Source organism: Salmo salar, chromosome ssa29 (assembly GCF_905237065.1).
Source record: "Salmo salar chromosome ssa29, Ssal_v3.1, whole genome shotgun sequence".
Taxonomy (NCBI): domain Eukaryota; kingdom Metazoa; phylum Chordata; class Actinopteri; order Salmoniformes; family Salmonidae; genus Salmo; species Salmo salar.
The window spans coordinates 7,505,622-7,523,303 of NC_059470.1; the positions used below are offsets into that span (position 1 = coordinate 7,505,622).

The 17,682-nt window shown below is 38.7% G+C and overlaps 1 protein-coding gene across 1 annotated transcript in view; it reads right to left on the reverse strand.

Annotated features, from left to right (window-relative positions):
• LOC106590060 (E3 ubiquitin-protein ligase RNF152) overlaps positions 1-17,682 on the reverse strand; it is a 112,110-nt gene that overhangs the window by 12,578 nt on the left and 81,850 nt on the right. The gene's annotated exons all lie outside the window — the stretch shown is intronic.

Sequence of the window (17,682 nt, forward strand, 5' to 3'; positions counted from 1 at the left end):
GTAGACATCAACAAAAAATAGGAAATTATTATGAAATAATGAAATATTTCAGTTGTGTATATTAGTTTTTATTGGATTACTTTATTATTTTTCATTCCTTAACCTTTTACTGCAGTGGGCTAAATCAGGGTCACACAGAGTGTTCCTTCGTAGTCTTAAACAAATCTACTTTGAAATAAAAGTATACACCTCACAAACATGGTTACGGGTTTAAAGAAGAGACACCTGTACCATGTATTACAAGTTGCGTTTGCCTCCCAATATTACACTTTAAATACAGAAATATAAGAAATATAAGACAGAAATATAACAAAACCATTTGACATAGAAAGACCAGAATTTCATTGGTTAAAAATAAATCATGTTTATTAATGATGAAATTATGAAAAATATTAATAATATTCCACCCGTGAGGACACTAGAGGGCACTTTAGTCATTCTGCAGAAAAGGGCTTCAGTCATCATCTCATCTCTGCTCAGGCAGTAACAGCCAGCCAGCCGCCAGCCAGACCATCTACAGTTATCTCTGTGCTCCCTATAATGTACTGTCTTTAGTCATCCTATTTAGCTAGGCTAGCCTGCCTAAGTATGGCTCAGGCAGTAACAGCCAGCCAGCCAGCCAGACCATCTAAAGTTATCTCTGTGCTCCCTATAATGTACTGTCTTTAGTCATCCTATTTAGCTAGGCTAGCCTGCCTAAGTATGCCTTAGGGCTGTCTGACAAACATATTTTACTAGTTCTTCAAAGTAGATAAGGCATACTTTCATGAACTGTCTCTATCCTTCTCGTCGTTGTGTTGTATACATGTCTCTCTAATGCGTTCTATACAGTCTGTGTGCATTTAACCTAACGTAGCAGGCGTAAAAGTGTATCCGGAGCCGGAAAAAAACTAAACCAATGCTGGTCATTGTAGTTAATTACCACGTTTCTGTGATGAACTGGGTTGAATATTTGCTTAATGAAAACTACAACTCCCTTCAGCCCAACATCCCACAGTTTTTTACTTGGTGTCTCTCGTGAATGATTTGAGAAACGGTGTTTTGGGCTCACAAAAAAAACAAAACTTAATGGAATTCAAGAAATTTAACTGATGTTGGTCAATTAGTTGTTTAATAACCCCCCCCCCCGAAATGTTAGTTAATCATTCAGCACTAGCGGATGTATGCATGCAGACTCCATAACCATGGGAACATTGTCTTTAACAGGTGCATAGCCGTTGGATTGAATCCGGCCTTAATGTTGATAACTCAATGTGAAATAAGAAGCTTATATCCACCTATCCAGGTTTAATATCCTTTGCTTGATGTCAGTCATGGCTTGCAAGCAATCAAGATAAATATTATAGTAATATCTAACCAGATTCAACTGATGATACAATGTCTCTATCTTCTACATTCAATGGCATCAACCCATTCTATAATTAAATACAATTTAGTAAAACATTAGCCTGGCTAACCAGACTCATTGCTCTGGCCAAACTCCACGCTCACAAATGTTTGTTTCTTCTATGCAATGAGTCTGGATTTGACTCCCTCCCTTGCCCTTCTAGAATGCGAACACATTCGAACAGTCTGATTGGTCTCAGAAACCGATGGGTTTGGCCAAAGCCTGAACACATGTGGCTAAAGCAACGTTTTGAAAATCTGTCATTGGCTTTGCGCCACTCAGATTGGTTAAAGAAGATCCAATTGCTGATGACTTTGTTTTGTACGACGCCCCTCATCACCACAAACAACTTCAAGGATAGCGGATTCAGACTGAAGTATGTAGCGATCATAGAGCAGCGGTAGAATTCACTGTGAGTCAGCAGACAAGTAAAACATCCTAATTATTAATGACATTACAATGCCTTGGTCTGATTATGAAAGGCAGGTTCAGACAGCACTGATGAGAATTAGAGATGGTAGGACTATTCTCTTAACAATGTTAATTCCCTATTTTGAGACTTACATTAAACATTACAAACCTTTATAAACACAAAATATTAAGAGACAGAAATAGCACGTGGCTTCTATTTTGGCTGCAGAGGAAAGTGTGAGAGGTGAGAGGTTAGTGTGACATCACTTCCTGTTTTTTTGTTTTTTTACTCATGAAACATTTAGTTAACCTTTTTGTTTACTATTTAGTGACAGACATTGTACGTTTGCACATTCAAAAGAAATTAAGAAAAATATAAAGGCAGAAAAACGCTGGGCTGTCAGTAGGAAGTGATATCACACTGACTTCTCACCTCTCACACTTCTTAATTTGTATGTTTTTAAAGGTTTGTCATGTGCAGAAGTCCAATGTCTCAAAATAGTTAAATAACATTGTAAACAACATTTTTCATGAGCTTGATAATGATTTTATAACATTTACTAACCGAGTTGGAAAACGTGTTGACATTAGTAAATGTAGCCTTGCTAGCTTTACCACTAGGGCTGTGGCGGTCATGGAATTTTTTCAGCCGGTTGTCGTCATGCAAAAGTCTGCCGGTCTCAAGGTAATTGACCGTTAATTAACAAACACGCTTAGCATCTCTAAGCCTCCACACATACAAGCCGCTGATGCGCGCCTTTGAAACATTTACATTTGAAAAATAATACATTTATTTAATATACACCATCACAATAATGACATTATTTATTTTAGGCAGGTCTAAAGAAACATGAACAGAATATGTGTTGGCCTACTGTATGTTATCTGGCTATGCGCCATGCCACCGGCTGTAGGCTTGTTCATTTAGCAGAAAAGATGTGTATAAGCCCAGTGCCATTATTTTATATTATATTATTTTATAGTAAGAAGAATATAATTGAATTTAGCTGAAAAAAATAGAAAGGATATTTTTCATATTCAAGAGAGTGTACATGCGCATATGAAGTAGCTATGTTGAGCATAAAAGTGATCATTTGAAACAGCTCCTATACGCTAGATTTAGAGTTATTTGGAAACTTTAGTTGTGAATAATACAAACCTTATGTCTTAGAAATCAAAACATATATGAGCTGAATTATGATTTGAGAAAGTTGCAAAAAAAATGTGCGCTCTGTTCCTTGCCTCAGGCTGCACATGCTGTTTCTCGTCAAGTGATCATAAACTCAGCAAAAAAATAAATGGTCCTCTCACTGTCAACTGCGTTTATTTTCAGCAAACTTAACATATGGAAATATTTGTATGAACATAACAACATTCAACAACTGAGACATAAACTGAACAAGTTCCACAGACATGTGACTAACAGATATGGAATAATGTGTCCCTGAACAATGGGGGGTCAAAATCAAAAGTAACAGTCAGTATCTGGTGTGGCCACCAGCTGCATTAAGAACTGCAGTGCATCTCCTTCTCATGGACTGCACCAGATTTGCCAGTTCTTGCTGTGAGATGTTACCCCACTCTTCCACCAAGGCACCTGCAAGTTCCCGGACATTTCTGGGTAGAATGGCCCTAGCCCTCACCCTCCGATCCAACAGGTCCCAGACATGCTCAATGGGATTGAGATGCGGGTTATTCACTGGCCATGGCAGAACACTGACATTCCTGTCTTGCACGTTTTGCCAGTCCTGTCTGGTCCAGTGGGTTTGTGCCAATAGGCAACATTGTTGCCGTTGATGTCTGCTGAGGGCCTTCCTTACAACAGGCCTACAAGCGCTCAGTCCAGCCTCTCTCAGCCTATTGCGGACAGTCTGAGCACTGATGGAGGGATTGTGCGTTCCTGGTGTAACTTGGGCAGTTGTTGTTGCCATCCTGTACCTGTCCCGCAGGTGTGATGTTCGGATGTACCGATCCTGTGCAGGCGTTGTTACACGTGGTCTGCCACTGCAAGGACGATCAGCTGTCCGTCCTGTCTCCCTGTAGCACTGTCTTAGGTGTCTCACAGTACGGACATTGCAATTTATTGCTCTGGCCACATCTGCAGTCCTCATGCCTCCTTGCAGCATGCCTAAGGCACATTCACGCAGATGAGCAGGGACCCTGGGCATAGAAAGGCCTCTTTAGTGTCCTAAGTTTTCATAACTGTAACCTTAATTGCCTACCATCTGTTAGCTGTTAGTGTCTTAACGACCGTTCCACAGGTGCATGTTCATTAATTGTTTATGGTTCATTGAACAAGCATGGGAAACAGTGTTTAAATCCTTTACATTGAAGATCTGTGAAGTTATTTGGATTTTTATGAATTATCTTTGAAAGACAGGATCCTGAAAAAGGCACATTTATTTTTTTGCTGAGTTTATTTACACCCATCAGACTATTCTCAATTTAACCTTTTCTTTACTAATATGTCAAATTAGTTTTGATTTTGAATGGCCCATTATCAAATGGGCAGGAACAGGGGCAGGAGAAAAAATACATGTCATCAATGTCTCGAATAGCTGATGAAAGCCACTTTCCCTCCGGTTCTCATGCCATGTAGGCTACTCCGTTTCTCTCACTCCACACATCAACCACTGTTTTAGGAGCATGCATCTTCTTGCTGCGCAACTGGTGATATTACACCCAAACTCTGTATGCCATGGGCTGTCCAACCCTGTTCCTGCAGCTACCCAGTGATTAATTTGGGAAACCAAGTGAAATTTGTTCGGGGAACATCGATAGTAAGATATTTTCACAACAAAACATATTTGACAGCCCCTCTCTCTGCGCTCTTGAGAAAGTAATGCAGGAGAGAGGGGAGGAGGTGGAAACACATGGTGGTGAGATATTCTGTAGCTAAAGGTAATGTGTCAGCATATTAATTATGAAAATATAAAAATGCCCTCTTACTAGGCTATTTGAAGTGAAAAACAAATTCACTATAATTGTAGGCTAACTTTGTTAGCCGCCCTGCGCAATCAATTGCATTGCCTAGGCCCTAGGCCTATACCTTCTCTCCCAGACTCATGGATAAAACGTTTGGAACTTAGTATAAGGTAACCAGTCTATTCAGTATGCAAAATAATACCATCCACATTCAATGGTGATTAATATAATTTGTTTAATTATGTACCAATTATGTACCAAAGACATGTTAAATCAGTTTTTGTTTGTAATGTTTTTCTGCCATGCATGATATGCGGTAGGCTAAGTGTTGTATAATAGCACAATCATTATTGTAATTCAGTTTTTTTTGTGGGGGGGGGCCTTGGGCTCAAAATGGACAACGCTTTCTAAGGTGATGATTCATTCAAAACAACCATATGCATAGGCCGATATAGTCTGAAATGGGGATTTGAATTTGAATGGTTTGAATATACATTTTTGAATATTAATTTTTCAAATCCATTAAAGAAAAGTCAAACTGAAAAATATTCTACTGTCTCCTTATTTCTCCTGGTTAGCCTATTGTTGCAAAGGTTGTTACATTGTAATTACAAATTAATTAAAATGTCACTTCACTTTACATTAAGTTGGTTTCTCCTGCTTAAGTACATTGTAAATACATGTACAGTATATCCCTTGTAACAACATTGTAATTACAAAGTTGGTTGTTGAAGAGTAGTACATTGTAAGTACAATGTACCTAAAATGGTTACACCTAGTGTTCTCCTGTCACCCAATTTCTCCTATTTAGCCTATTGTCTGCAAAGGCTGTTACATTGTAACTACATAGTGGTTTCACTTTACATTAAGTTACTTGCTCCTGAGTAGATACATGAGAATTACAAGTAAATTCTATGTAACTACATTGTTCTCACATTACACTTCATTCGGTATAGCCTTTGAGCCAGGTCATAACATAGAAATACACACATTGAAAATGACCTGTTAATGACTGGGTGTGCCTTGTTCACAATTGTTGTTACCACGCCCTAGCCTGTTTATCAACCCTGGTATTACAGGTTAGCGTTATTAATGTGGTAATTCACATGTGAATTTCAAACATGTAATTACAAAACATTAGTTACATATTGGAACAAGAAAATGTGTAATAACATTAGTAGTTACACATGTGGAATAACCTTCAGCAAGTGAATGTGTAATTACACATTCCTTGTTCCAATTGTGTTTTAACTGAATCCGCAACAACCCTATTGCCATGTAATTATATAGTTTAACTACTATGTTGTTAACTCAGTCATTACTGTGTTAATTACATACTAATAGGGGCAACTTAATGTAAAGTGTTACCAATAAATGTAATTTTTTGTAAAAAAAAGAAAACAGATTTTACAGTTGTTGACTAACCATTATTTTACCAGGTACATTGACAGAAAAAAATACATATTTTACAGCAATAACCTGTTAGGGCTAGGGGGCAGCATTTGCACGTCTGGATAAAAAAAAATGTACCGATTTAATCTGGTTACTAATCCTACCCAGTAACTAGAATATGCATATACTTATTATATATGGATAGAAAACACTCTAAAGTTTCTAAAACTGTTTGAATGGTGTCTGTGAGTATAACAGAACTCATTTGGCAGGCAAAACCCTGAGACATTTTCTGACAGGAAGTGGATACCTGATGTGTTGTATTGACTTTAAACCTATCCCATTGAAAAACACAGGGGTTTAGGAATATTTTGGCACTTCCTATTGCTTCCACTAGATGTCACCAGCCTTTACAAAGTGTTTTGAGTCTTCTGGAGGGAGATCTGACCGAACAAGAGCCATGGAACGATGATGTCCCATTAGACACCTGGCGCGAGTTCATGTTGGGTACCCTCGTTCCAATACGTTATAAAAGAGTATGCATTCGTCCACCTTGAATATTATTCATGTTCTGGTTAAAAAAGGCCCTAATGATTTATGCTATACAACGTTTGACATGTTTGAACGAACGTAAATATATTTTTTCCCCTCGTTCATGACGAGAAGTCCGGCTGGCTTAGATCATGTGCTAACAAGACGGAGATTTTTGGACATAAATGATGAGCTTTTTTGAACAAAACTACATTCGTTATGGACCTGTGATACCTGGAAGTGACATCTGATGAAGAGAATCAAAGGTAATGGATTATTTACATAGTATTTTCGATTTTAGATCTCCCCAACATGGCGTCTAGTCTGTATCGCAACGCGTATTTTTCTGGGCGCAGTGCTCAGATTATTGCAAAGTGTGATTTCCCAGTAAGGTTATTTTTAAATCTGGCAAGTTGATTGCGTTCAAGAGATGTAAATCTATAATTCTTTAAATGACAATATAATATTTTACCAATGTTTTCTAATTTTAATTATTTAATTTGTGACGCTGACTTGACTGCCGGTTATTGGAGGGAAACGATTTCCTCAACATCAATGCCATAGTAAAACGCTGTTTTTGGATATAAATATGAACTTGATAGAACTAAAAATGCATGCATTGTCTAACATAATGTCCTAGGAGTGTCATCTGATGGAGATTGTAAAAGGTTAGTGCATCATTTTAGCTGGTTTTATGGTTTTGGTGACCCTGTCTTTGACTTGACAAAACATTACACACAACTCTTGTAAATGTACTGTCCTAACATACTCTAAATTTATGCTTTCACCGTAAAACCTTTTTGAAATCGTAAAACGTGGTTAGATTAAGGAGATGTTTATCTTTCAAAGGGTGTAAAATAGTTGTATGTTTGAAAAATTTGAATTTTGACATTTATTTGGATTCAAATTTGCCGCTCTTGAAATGCACCTGCTGTTGATGGAGTGCACCACGGGTGGCACGCTAGCGTCCCACCTAGCCCATAGAGGATAACCTGGGGATGAGTTGCAGGGGAGAGAAGAACGTGCCTATTTGAAATAGCACATCCTGCTGCTAACCAGCTGGTACTTTACACACACCACTCAGGACTGAGAATGAGATCATTCACACATCGACAGGTAACGCAGCAGGAGTGTGTGTGTTTGTGTACATGTTTTCCTACATTATCAGGACCAGAATGTCCTGACAAGTCCCCGGAATGTCAGTGTGTGCACACGCAAGCTTGCACACACTGAAAGAGACAGCTTGACCTTCTTCACTCGAGCAGCACAGCACTACAGCGTGAGATGACTTCTAACACCTGATGTTCTACTAACGCTTATACACGCACACTTTATATTCTACTAAAACTTGATCTATCCATTTATTTTTGATGGTCGCCGCTATTAGACGGTCTTCAAACACACACGAGCACACACTATAGTCTTCAAACACACACGCCTTTAAAACGTATTTACTTAACACACTAGATTCTACATTACCGAAAGGCAAAGCTTTCCTCACTCCATCAGTCAAACTGATGATATCTAGAAACAGAGGGAGGCAAGGGAAGATCTAACATTGGAAGATACTTGAGTGTCGTCACAAATGTTGCTTGGTGATCTTGTAAAGGAGTAGAGATATATGCGAGAGAGAGAATATTGTAGTTCATTTGAGTTGCCAGCCCTGAAACTGTTTCTTTACACCTTCTCAAGATCAACACCAGCTACTTTGTCATTATAACCACAGTAACAGTAACACATCTGCACTACAACTCTTAAGCCTTCGAGTCCCTCTCCAGTGTAAAACTTTCAGTGGGTCAAACTGGTTTGCTGTTGAAAATAAACTTTGAATTAACCTCTTGGGGCTAGGTGGGACGCTAGCGTGCCACCCGTGGTGCACTCCATCAACAGCAGGTGCATTTCAAGAGCGGCAAATTTGAATCCAAATAAATGTCAAAATTCAAATTTTTCAAAAATACAACTATTTTACACCATTTGAAAGATAAACATCTCCTTAATCTAACCACGTTTTACGATTTCAAAAAGGTTTTACGGCGAAAGCATAAATTTAGAGTATGTTAGGACAGTACATTTACAAGAGTTGTGTGTAATGTTTTGTCAAGTCAAAGACAGGGTCACCAAAACCATAAAACCAGCTAAAATGATGCACTAACCTTTTACAATCTCCATCAGATGACACTCCTAGGACATTATGTTAGACAATGCATGCATTTTTAGTTCTATCAAGTTCATATTTATATCCAAAAACAGCGTTTTACTATGGCATTGATGTTGAGGAAATCGTTTCCCTCCAATAACCGGCAGTCAAGTCAGCGTCACAAATTAAATAATTAAAATTAGAAAACATTGGTAAAATATTATATTGTCATTTAAAGAATTATAGATTTACATCTCTTGAACGCAATCAACTTGCCAGATTTAAAAATAACCTTACTGGGAAATCACACTTTGCAATAATCTGAGCACTGCGCCCAGAAAAATACGCGTTGCGATACAGACTAGACGTCATGTTGGGGAGATCTAAAATCGAAAATACTATGTAAATAATCCATTACCTTTGATTCTCTTCATCAGATGTCACTTCCAGGTATCACAGGTCCATAACGAATGTAGTTTTGTTCAAAAAAGCTCATCATTTATGTCCAAAAATCTCCGTCTCGTTAGCACATGATGTAAGCCAGCCGGACTTCTCGTCATGAACGAGGGGAAAAAATATATTTCCGTTCGTTCAAACATGTCAAACGTTGTATAGCATAAATCATTAGGGCCTTTTTTAACAAGAACATGAATAATATTCAAGGTGGACGAATGCATACTCTTTTATAACGTATTGGAACGAGGGTACCCAACATGAACTCGCGCGCCAGGTGTCTAATGGGACATCATCGTTCCATGGCTCTTGTTCGGTCAGATCTCCCTCCAGAAGACTCAAAACACTTTGTAAAGGCTGGTGACATCTAGTGGAAGCAATAGGAAGTGCCAAAATATTCCGAAGCCCCTGTGTTTTTCAATGGGATAGGTTTAAAGTCAATACAACACATCAGGTATCCACTTCCTGTCAGAAAATGTCTCAGGGTTTTGCCTGCCAAATGAGTTCTGTTATACTCACAGACACCATTCAAACAGTTTTAGAAACTTTAGAGTGTTTTCTATCCATATATAATAAGTATATGCATATTCTAGTTACTGGGTAGGATTAGTAACCAGATTAAATCGGGTACATTTTTTTTATCCAGACGTGCAAATGCTGCCCCCTAGACCCAACAGGATAACACTGCCAGAGGTATCAAGCTTATTCAACATGTATGGTGAAAGTAGAGGACGGTCGCTACAACAATCAGATCAAACACACTGCCTTCAGAAAGTATTCACACCCCATTTCTCAAGGATCTACACAAAATACTCTGTCATGTAAAACATTTATGAAAAATAAAACACTAACATATCTTGATTACATTAGTATTCAACCCCCTGAGTGAATACATGTTAGAATCACTAGCGATTACAGCTGTTAGTCTTTCTGGGGAAGTCTGTAAGAGCTTTTCACTCCTGGATTGTACAATATTTTCACAGTACGTACTTCAAATGGGGGGTGGTTTGTGTGCAAAGTATATTATTACTGTGAGAATAGTTTCTAAAATGTATCACTGATAAGTGTCTCTCTTTATTTTTTTTCTCTCTCTCCATGTCGTTGTGTAAAAAGCCACCATATTGTCTCAGTACGCTAGGGTCCTTTTAATCATGTATTAAGTGTGTGTTTATTCTGTGTTATAATTTAGTTAGCTAGTAAATAAATAATTAAACCAATTTGTGTAGTACTGAATAATATGTAAGGCTGGGGTTTTAGCAGTTCCAGGAAGGTTGTGACTGTTCAGAATTATGATATAATAAGAGGTTATGATTTAATACGTTGACTGTTTTATGGATGTGATAGATAAAGACCTTTAGAGTTTAATTCGGGAGATGGTAAAATCTTTAAACAAGCGCTCTCATGGTGCCCCAAAATCCTAATGAGTTAATTGTTATGTGATTCATTTAAATCGGGTAACAATTAAACATAGTTAGTTGATTCAATAAATAACAATCAGATTAATGAAAGTAAATTAATGAAAGTAAAGTCAAGACAACTCTCAGACCATGAGAAACAAGATTCTGTGGTCTAATGAAATCAAAATTGAACTCTTTGGCCTGATTGCCAAGTGTCACATCTGGAGGAAACCTGGCACCATCCCTACGGTGAAGCATGGTGGTGGCAGCATCATGCTGTGGGGATGTTTTTAAGAGGCAGGGACTGGGAGACTAGTCAGGATCGAGGGAAAGATGAATGGCGAAAAGTACAGAGAGAGATCCTTGATGAAAACCTGCTCTAGAGTGCTCAGGACCTCAGACAGGGGCAAACGTTCACCTTCCAACAGGACAATGACCATAAGCACACAACCAAGACAATGCAGCAGTGGTTTTGGGACAAGTTTCTGAATGTCCTTGAGTGGCCCAGCCAGAGCCCGGACTTGAACCCGATTGAACACCTCTGGAGAGGCCTGAAAATAGCTGTGCAGCGACGCTCCCCATCCAACCTGACAGAGCTTGAGAGGATCTGCAGAGAAGAATGGGACAAACTCCCCAAATACAGGTGTGCCAAGCTTAAAGCGTCATACCTAAGAAGACTCGAGGCTGTAATCACTGCCAAATGTGCTTCAACAAAGTACTGAGTAAAGGCTCTGAATACTTATGTAAATGTGATATTTCAGTAGTTTGTTTTATACATTTTCAATTAAAAAAAATGTTTTTATGTGGTAGTGCGTGTAGATTGATGAGAGGGGAAAAAACAATTGAATCGATTTTAGAATAAGGCTGTAACGTAACAAAATGTGGAAAAAGTCAAGGGGTCTGAATACTTTCTGAATGCACTGTATGAAGCAGAATTTGAGATGGAGATTTTTTTGTTTATTGGATAAAAGTAGAGACTTACAAAATGCTATATCATACACTCCAGTTGAGGAACAATGGGAAAGTAATTCTGCTTTGAAAGTTGCTAAACTTGAAACCCGACTTTTGAGAAAATGGCCTTTGAATGTTTTGGTACACCTACCGGAGAGCTCTTCTTTGTCTCCACCTTTTCAGCATCATTCACACCCTCTTAAGCCTTAGCCCCACTCATCTCTCTAAGGATTCACATGTGAAGCCATTTGCTAAACAGAGTGAGCAAGGTAGTGCCGTAAAAAAAACGACGATTAACAGTAACAGCGGTTTAAGTAGTAGCCTACAATAAGGAAAAACTACACTTTATATTGTCCTTGGCCTACATCCTGATCTGAAAGTAACCAGATAAAAATATATTTCATAATTATTAGATGCTTTCCCAGACAGTTGTCTAAATTGATGGGTCATGTGAAATAAATAAATGCTATAACCACCCCCCCCAGCCACATCTAGCTAAGAGGATGGGTCTAGATATGTACACATAATCATGAAATACAATAGATGGCAGTATTCACTCCCAGACACACTTGGCTAAATTGATGGGTCATGTAATCATTCTCTTGCAAAGTGGAGTCTTTTGTTTAGACATCTAGCTAGTTAGCTAAACAATGTACAATAATCCTAAACCACAGCTACAGTACAAACAGATTGTCATAGCTACCCACCATGAAATGCCGGAGAATGAATCTGCAGGTAGCTAAAGCTGAGCAACTACGTTCAATGTTAGCTAGCAAGTTATCATTAGGCTATAACTAGCAATGCAAATGGTTTTCTGAGATAAAAATAATATTACTACACAGAACATGCACATAACATTAGCTAGCAAGCCAGCCAGCTGATGTTTGCTAGCTAGCTATCAAAACGACTTTCTGACAAAATTAGAAACGTTTAATATCAGAAAATATAGCTAGACTCTTACCCGTATAGAATGTTTCACGGCAGTGTGTCTTTTCTGTTTGGTTTGAAACTAGCTACGACTTGTTTGGCCTGTTGATGTGTCTAGTCACTCCGGTTCACACTGACTGTACGCAGAATGTAGTCCATCACAACCTTTTCAAACTGATCTTTCTCGATAGCGCCTGCTAAATTCTGGGCAGCAATGCTGTTGAGAGCAGCAGCAATGCTTTTTAAAAAAGCAGCGGTAGAAAGGATTATCTATGCATACTGAGCAGCTGATGTTATAGACAAAAGCGTGCTACATGGCAGACCAATCAGAACTCATCTCTCAGCATGTACAGCCATTATATCAGCCAATCATGGCTAGTGGGAAGGTTCCTGACTTTTTCCGTGGTTAAACCAACTAGGCAATTATATTCTTATGTATTTACAGATGGCATACACATTTGTTATTAAAGCACATGAAAGTTTAGGTTCTAGATGCCAAAAAATGAATAACAATCCAATGTTCAAATACCTGTCCAATGAGCTCTCTCTTGCTCGCTCATAATAGATCCTTGTGTTGTTAAACTGGTGCAGAGGTAGCTAGCTACTAAAGATATCATTCATGCTGTGTGTACCAACTACAGAGACTCCAATCATATAAAGTTAACCACCCATAGATATTATTGACTTAAAATTAGACAATTTACAAACCAATCAACAGCCACCCACCCAGATAATAGAGTTAAGTTCTACGTCTTAAATGGCACCCTATATAGAGTTGAAGTCAGAAGTTTACATACACTTAGGTTGGAGTCATTAAAACTCAATTTTCAACCACTCCATCAATTTCTTGTTTACAAACTATAGTTTTTGCATGTCGGTTAGGACATCTACTTTGTCATTTTAACAAAAATTGTTTCGACAGATTATTTCACTTATAATTCACTGTGTCACAATTCTAGTGGGTCTGAAGTTTACATACACTAAGTTGACTGTGCCTTTAAACAGCTTGGAAAGTTCCAGAAAATAATGTCATGGCTTTAGAAGCTTCTGATAGGCTAATTGACATCATTTGAGTCAATTGGTCAATTTCAAGGCCTACCTTCAAACTCAGTGACTCTTTGCTTGACGTTATGGGAAAATCAAAAGAAAGAAGTCTGGTTCATCCTCGGGAGCAATTTCCAAATGCCTGAAGGTACCATGTTCATCTGTACAAACAATAGTACCCAAGTATAAACAACATGGGACCAAGCAGCCATCACACCCCTCAGGAAGGAGTCGCGTTCTGTCTCCTAGAGATCAACCTACTTTGGTGCGAAAAGTGCAAATCAATCCCAGAACAACAGCAAAGGACCTTATGAAAATGCTGGAGGAAACAGGTACAAAAGTATCTATATCCACAGTAAAATGAGTCCTGTATCGACATTACATGAAAGGCCGCTCAGCAAGGAAGAAGCTACTGCTCCAAATCCGCCATAAAAATGCCGGACTACGCATTGCAAATGCACATGAGGACAAAGACCGTACTTTTTGGAGAAATGTCCTCTGGTCTGATGAAACAAAAATATAACTGTTTGGTCAATATGACCATTGTTATATTTGGAGGAAAAAGGGGGATGCTTGCAAGCCGAAGAACACCACCCCAACCGTGAAGCACAGGGGTGGCAGCAAAATGTTGTGGGGGTACTTTGGTGCAAGAGGGACTGGTGCACTTCACAAAATAGATAGATGGCATCATGAGGCAGGAAAATTATGTGGATATATTGAGACAACATCTCAAGACATCAGTCAGGAAGTTAAAGCTTGGTCGCAAATGGATCTTCCAAATGGCCAATGACCCCAAGCATACCTCAAAGTTGTAGCAAAATGGCTTAAGGATAACAAAGTCAAGGTTTTGGAGTGGACATCACAAAGCCCTGACCTCAATCATATCGAAAATTTGTGGGAAGAACTGAAAAAGCGTGTGCCAGCAAGGAGGCCTACAAACCTGACTCAGTTACACCAGCTCTCACAAGAGGAATGGGCCAAAATTCACCCAACTTATTGTGGGAAGGTTGTAGAAAAGTACCTGAAACGTTTGACCCAAGTTAAACAATTTAAAGGCAATGCTACCAAATACAAATTGAGTGTATGTAAACTTCTGACCCACTGGAAATGTGATGAAAGAAATAAAAGCTGAAATATATCATTCTCTCTACTATTATTCTGACATTCCACATTCTTAAAATAAAGTGGTGATCTTAACTGACCTAAGACAGGGAATTGTGAAAAACTGAGTTTAAATGTTTTTGGCTAAGGTGTATGTAAACTTCTGACTTCAACTGGATATCCTATATAGTGCACTACTTTTGACCAGGGCCCATAGGGCTCTGGTCAAAAGTGGTGCAGTACATAGGTCAGGGTTTAATATGATTTATTTATGGGAATTTTCATTGTTGGATATAAAATACTGTAAAAACATCAGGAAATGAGATCCAAGTGATTGACAAGTATTCTTAAGCATAATAATGAGACGTGATCATGATCGTATACAAATGTAAAAAAGGTTTGAAATGATTGTGTTTGTCAAATATTAATTCTGTTTGGGTTTCTTGAGATAAATATGCAGTCTACAGATTATTTGTAATTATGTTCCAGCCCCCTGACCATCCGCTCAAGAAAATAATCGGCCCGTGACTGAATCTAGTTGATGATCCCTGACATAGAGAATATGGTTTTAGACAATTTGGGATGCAGACAAAGTATTGTTTTAGCCCATATAGCAAAACACAATGGGAGGCTACAGCTATATCTTAAGGTTATTTGCGTAATCCCAGTTTTCTAATATTATGAGTGAGATCTCACGAGAGATTCACCAGAATCTCAGAAGCTCGAAGAAAACCAATCAAACACGTCTGTCGAAGAGACCGGTCGAGTGGCGAATGAGGTGAGTCCCTCCACTCATCATAAAGAGCCACTTGCCTGCCCTCTGATCATTCTCCCGCATGCCGAACTTCCTCACACTATTGCCTGTAGGGGAATGCAGTGAGATATCTCACTCACAATACAGTGGCTTGCAAAAGTATTCACCCGCTTTTCATTTTTCCTATTTTGTTGCCTTACAACCTGGAATTAAAATAGATTTTGGTGGGGTTTGTATCATTTGATTTACACAACATGCCTACCACTTTGAAGTTGCAAAATATGTTTTATTGTGAAACAAACAAGAAATAAGACAAAAAAACAGAAAACCTGAGCGTGCATAGCTATTCACCCCCCCCCCCCAAAGTCAATACTTTGTAGAGCCACCTTTTGCAGAAATTACAGCTGCAAGTCTCTTGGGGAGTCTCTACAAGCTTGGCACATCTAGCCACTGGGATTTTTGCCAATTCTTCAAGGCAAAACCGTTCCAGCCTCAAATCTCTGGAAGATTGAAACAGGTTTCCCTCAAGAAATTCCCTGTATTTAGCGCCATCCATCATTCCTTCAATTCTGACCAGTTTCCCAGTCCCTGCCGAAGAAAAACATGGTGTTCTCGGGGTGATGAGAGGTGTTGAGTTTGCGCCAGACATAGCATTTTCCTTGATGGCCAGAAAGCTACATTTTAGTCTTATCTGACCAAAGTACCTTCTTCCATATGGTTGGGGAGTCTCCCACATGCCTTTTGGCTAACACCAAACATGTTTGCGTATTTCTTTCTTTCAGCAATTGCTTTTTCTGGCCACTCTTCTGTAAAGCCCAGTTCTGTGGAGTGTACGGCTGAAAGTGGTCCTATGGACAGATACTCCAATCTCCGATGTGGAGCTTTGCTTCTCCTTCAGGGTTATCTTTGGTCTCTTAGTTGCCTCTCTGATTAATGCCTTTCTTGCCTGGTCTGTGAGTTTTGGTGGCTGGCCATCTCTTGTCAGGTTTGTTGTGATGCCATATTCTTTAAATTTTTTAATAATGGATTTAATGGTGCTCCATGGGATGTTCAAAGTTTCTGATATTTCTTTAGAACCCAACCCTGATCTGTACGTCTCCACAACTTTGTCCCTGACCTGCTTGGAGAGCTCCTTGGTCTTCATGGTGCCACTTGCTTGGTGGTGCCCCTTGCTTAGTGATGTTGCAGACTCTGGGGCCTTTCAGAACAGGTGTATATATACTGAGATCATGTGACAGATCATGTGACACTTAGATTGCACACAAGTGGACTTTATTTAACAAATTATGTGACTTCTGAAGGTAATTGGTTGTGTATGTCCATTAGATGAAATCCAAATAAAAATCGATTTAACCTCTATGGGCTAGGTGGGACGCTAGCGTGCCACCCGTGGTGCACTCCATCAACAGCAGGTGCATTTCAAGAGCGGCAAATTTGAATCCAAATAAATGTCAAAATTCAAATTTTTCAAACATACAACTATTTTACACCCTTTGAAAGATAAACATCTCCTTAATCTAACCACGTTTTACGATTTCAAAAAGGTTTTACGGCGAAAGCATAAATTTAGAGTATGTTAGGACAGTACATTTACAAGAGTTGTGTGTAATGTTTTGTCAAGTCAAAGACAGGGTCACCAAAACCATAAAACCAGCTAAAATGATGCACTAACCTTTTACAATCTCCATCAGATGACACTCCTAGGACATTATGTTAGACAATGCATGCATTTTTAGTTCTATCAAGTTCATATTTATATCCAAAAACAGCGTTTTACTATGGCATTGATGTTGAGGAAATCGTTTCCCTCCAATAACCGGCAGTCAAGTCAGCGTCACAAATTAAATAATTAAAATTAGAAAACATTGGTAAAATATTATATTGTCATTTAAAGAATTATAGATTTACATCTCTTGAACGCAATCAACTTGCCAGATTTAAAAAGAACCTTACTGGGAAATCACACTTTGCAATAATCTGAGCACTGCGCCCAGAAAAATACGGCGTTGCGATACAGACTAGACGTCATGTTGGGGAGATCTAAAATCGAAAATACTATGTAAATAATCCATTACCTTTGATTCTCTTCATCAGATGTCACTTCCAGGTATCACAGGTCCATAACGAATGTAGTTTTGTTCAAAAAAGCTCATCATTTATGTCCAAAAATCTCCGTCTTGTTAGCACATGATCTAAGCCAGCCGGACTTCTCGTCATGAACGAGGGGAAAAAATATATTTACGTTCGTTCAAACATGTCAAACGTTGTATAG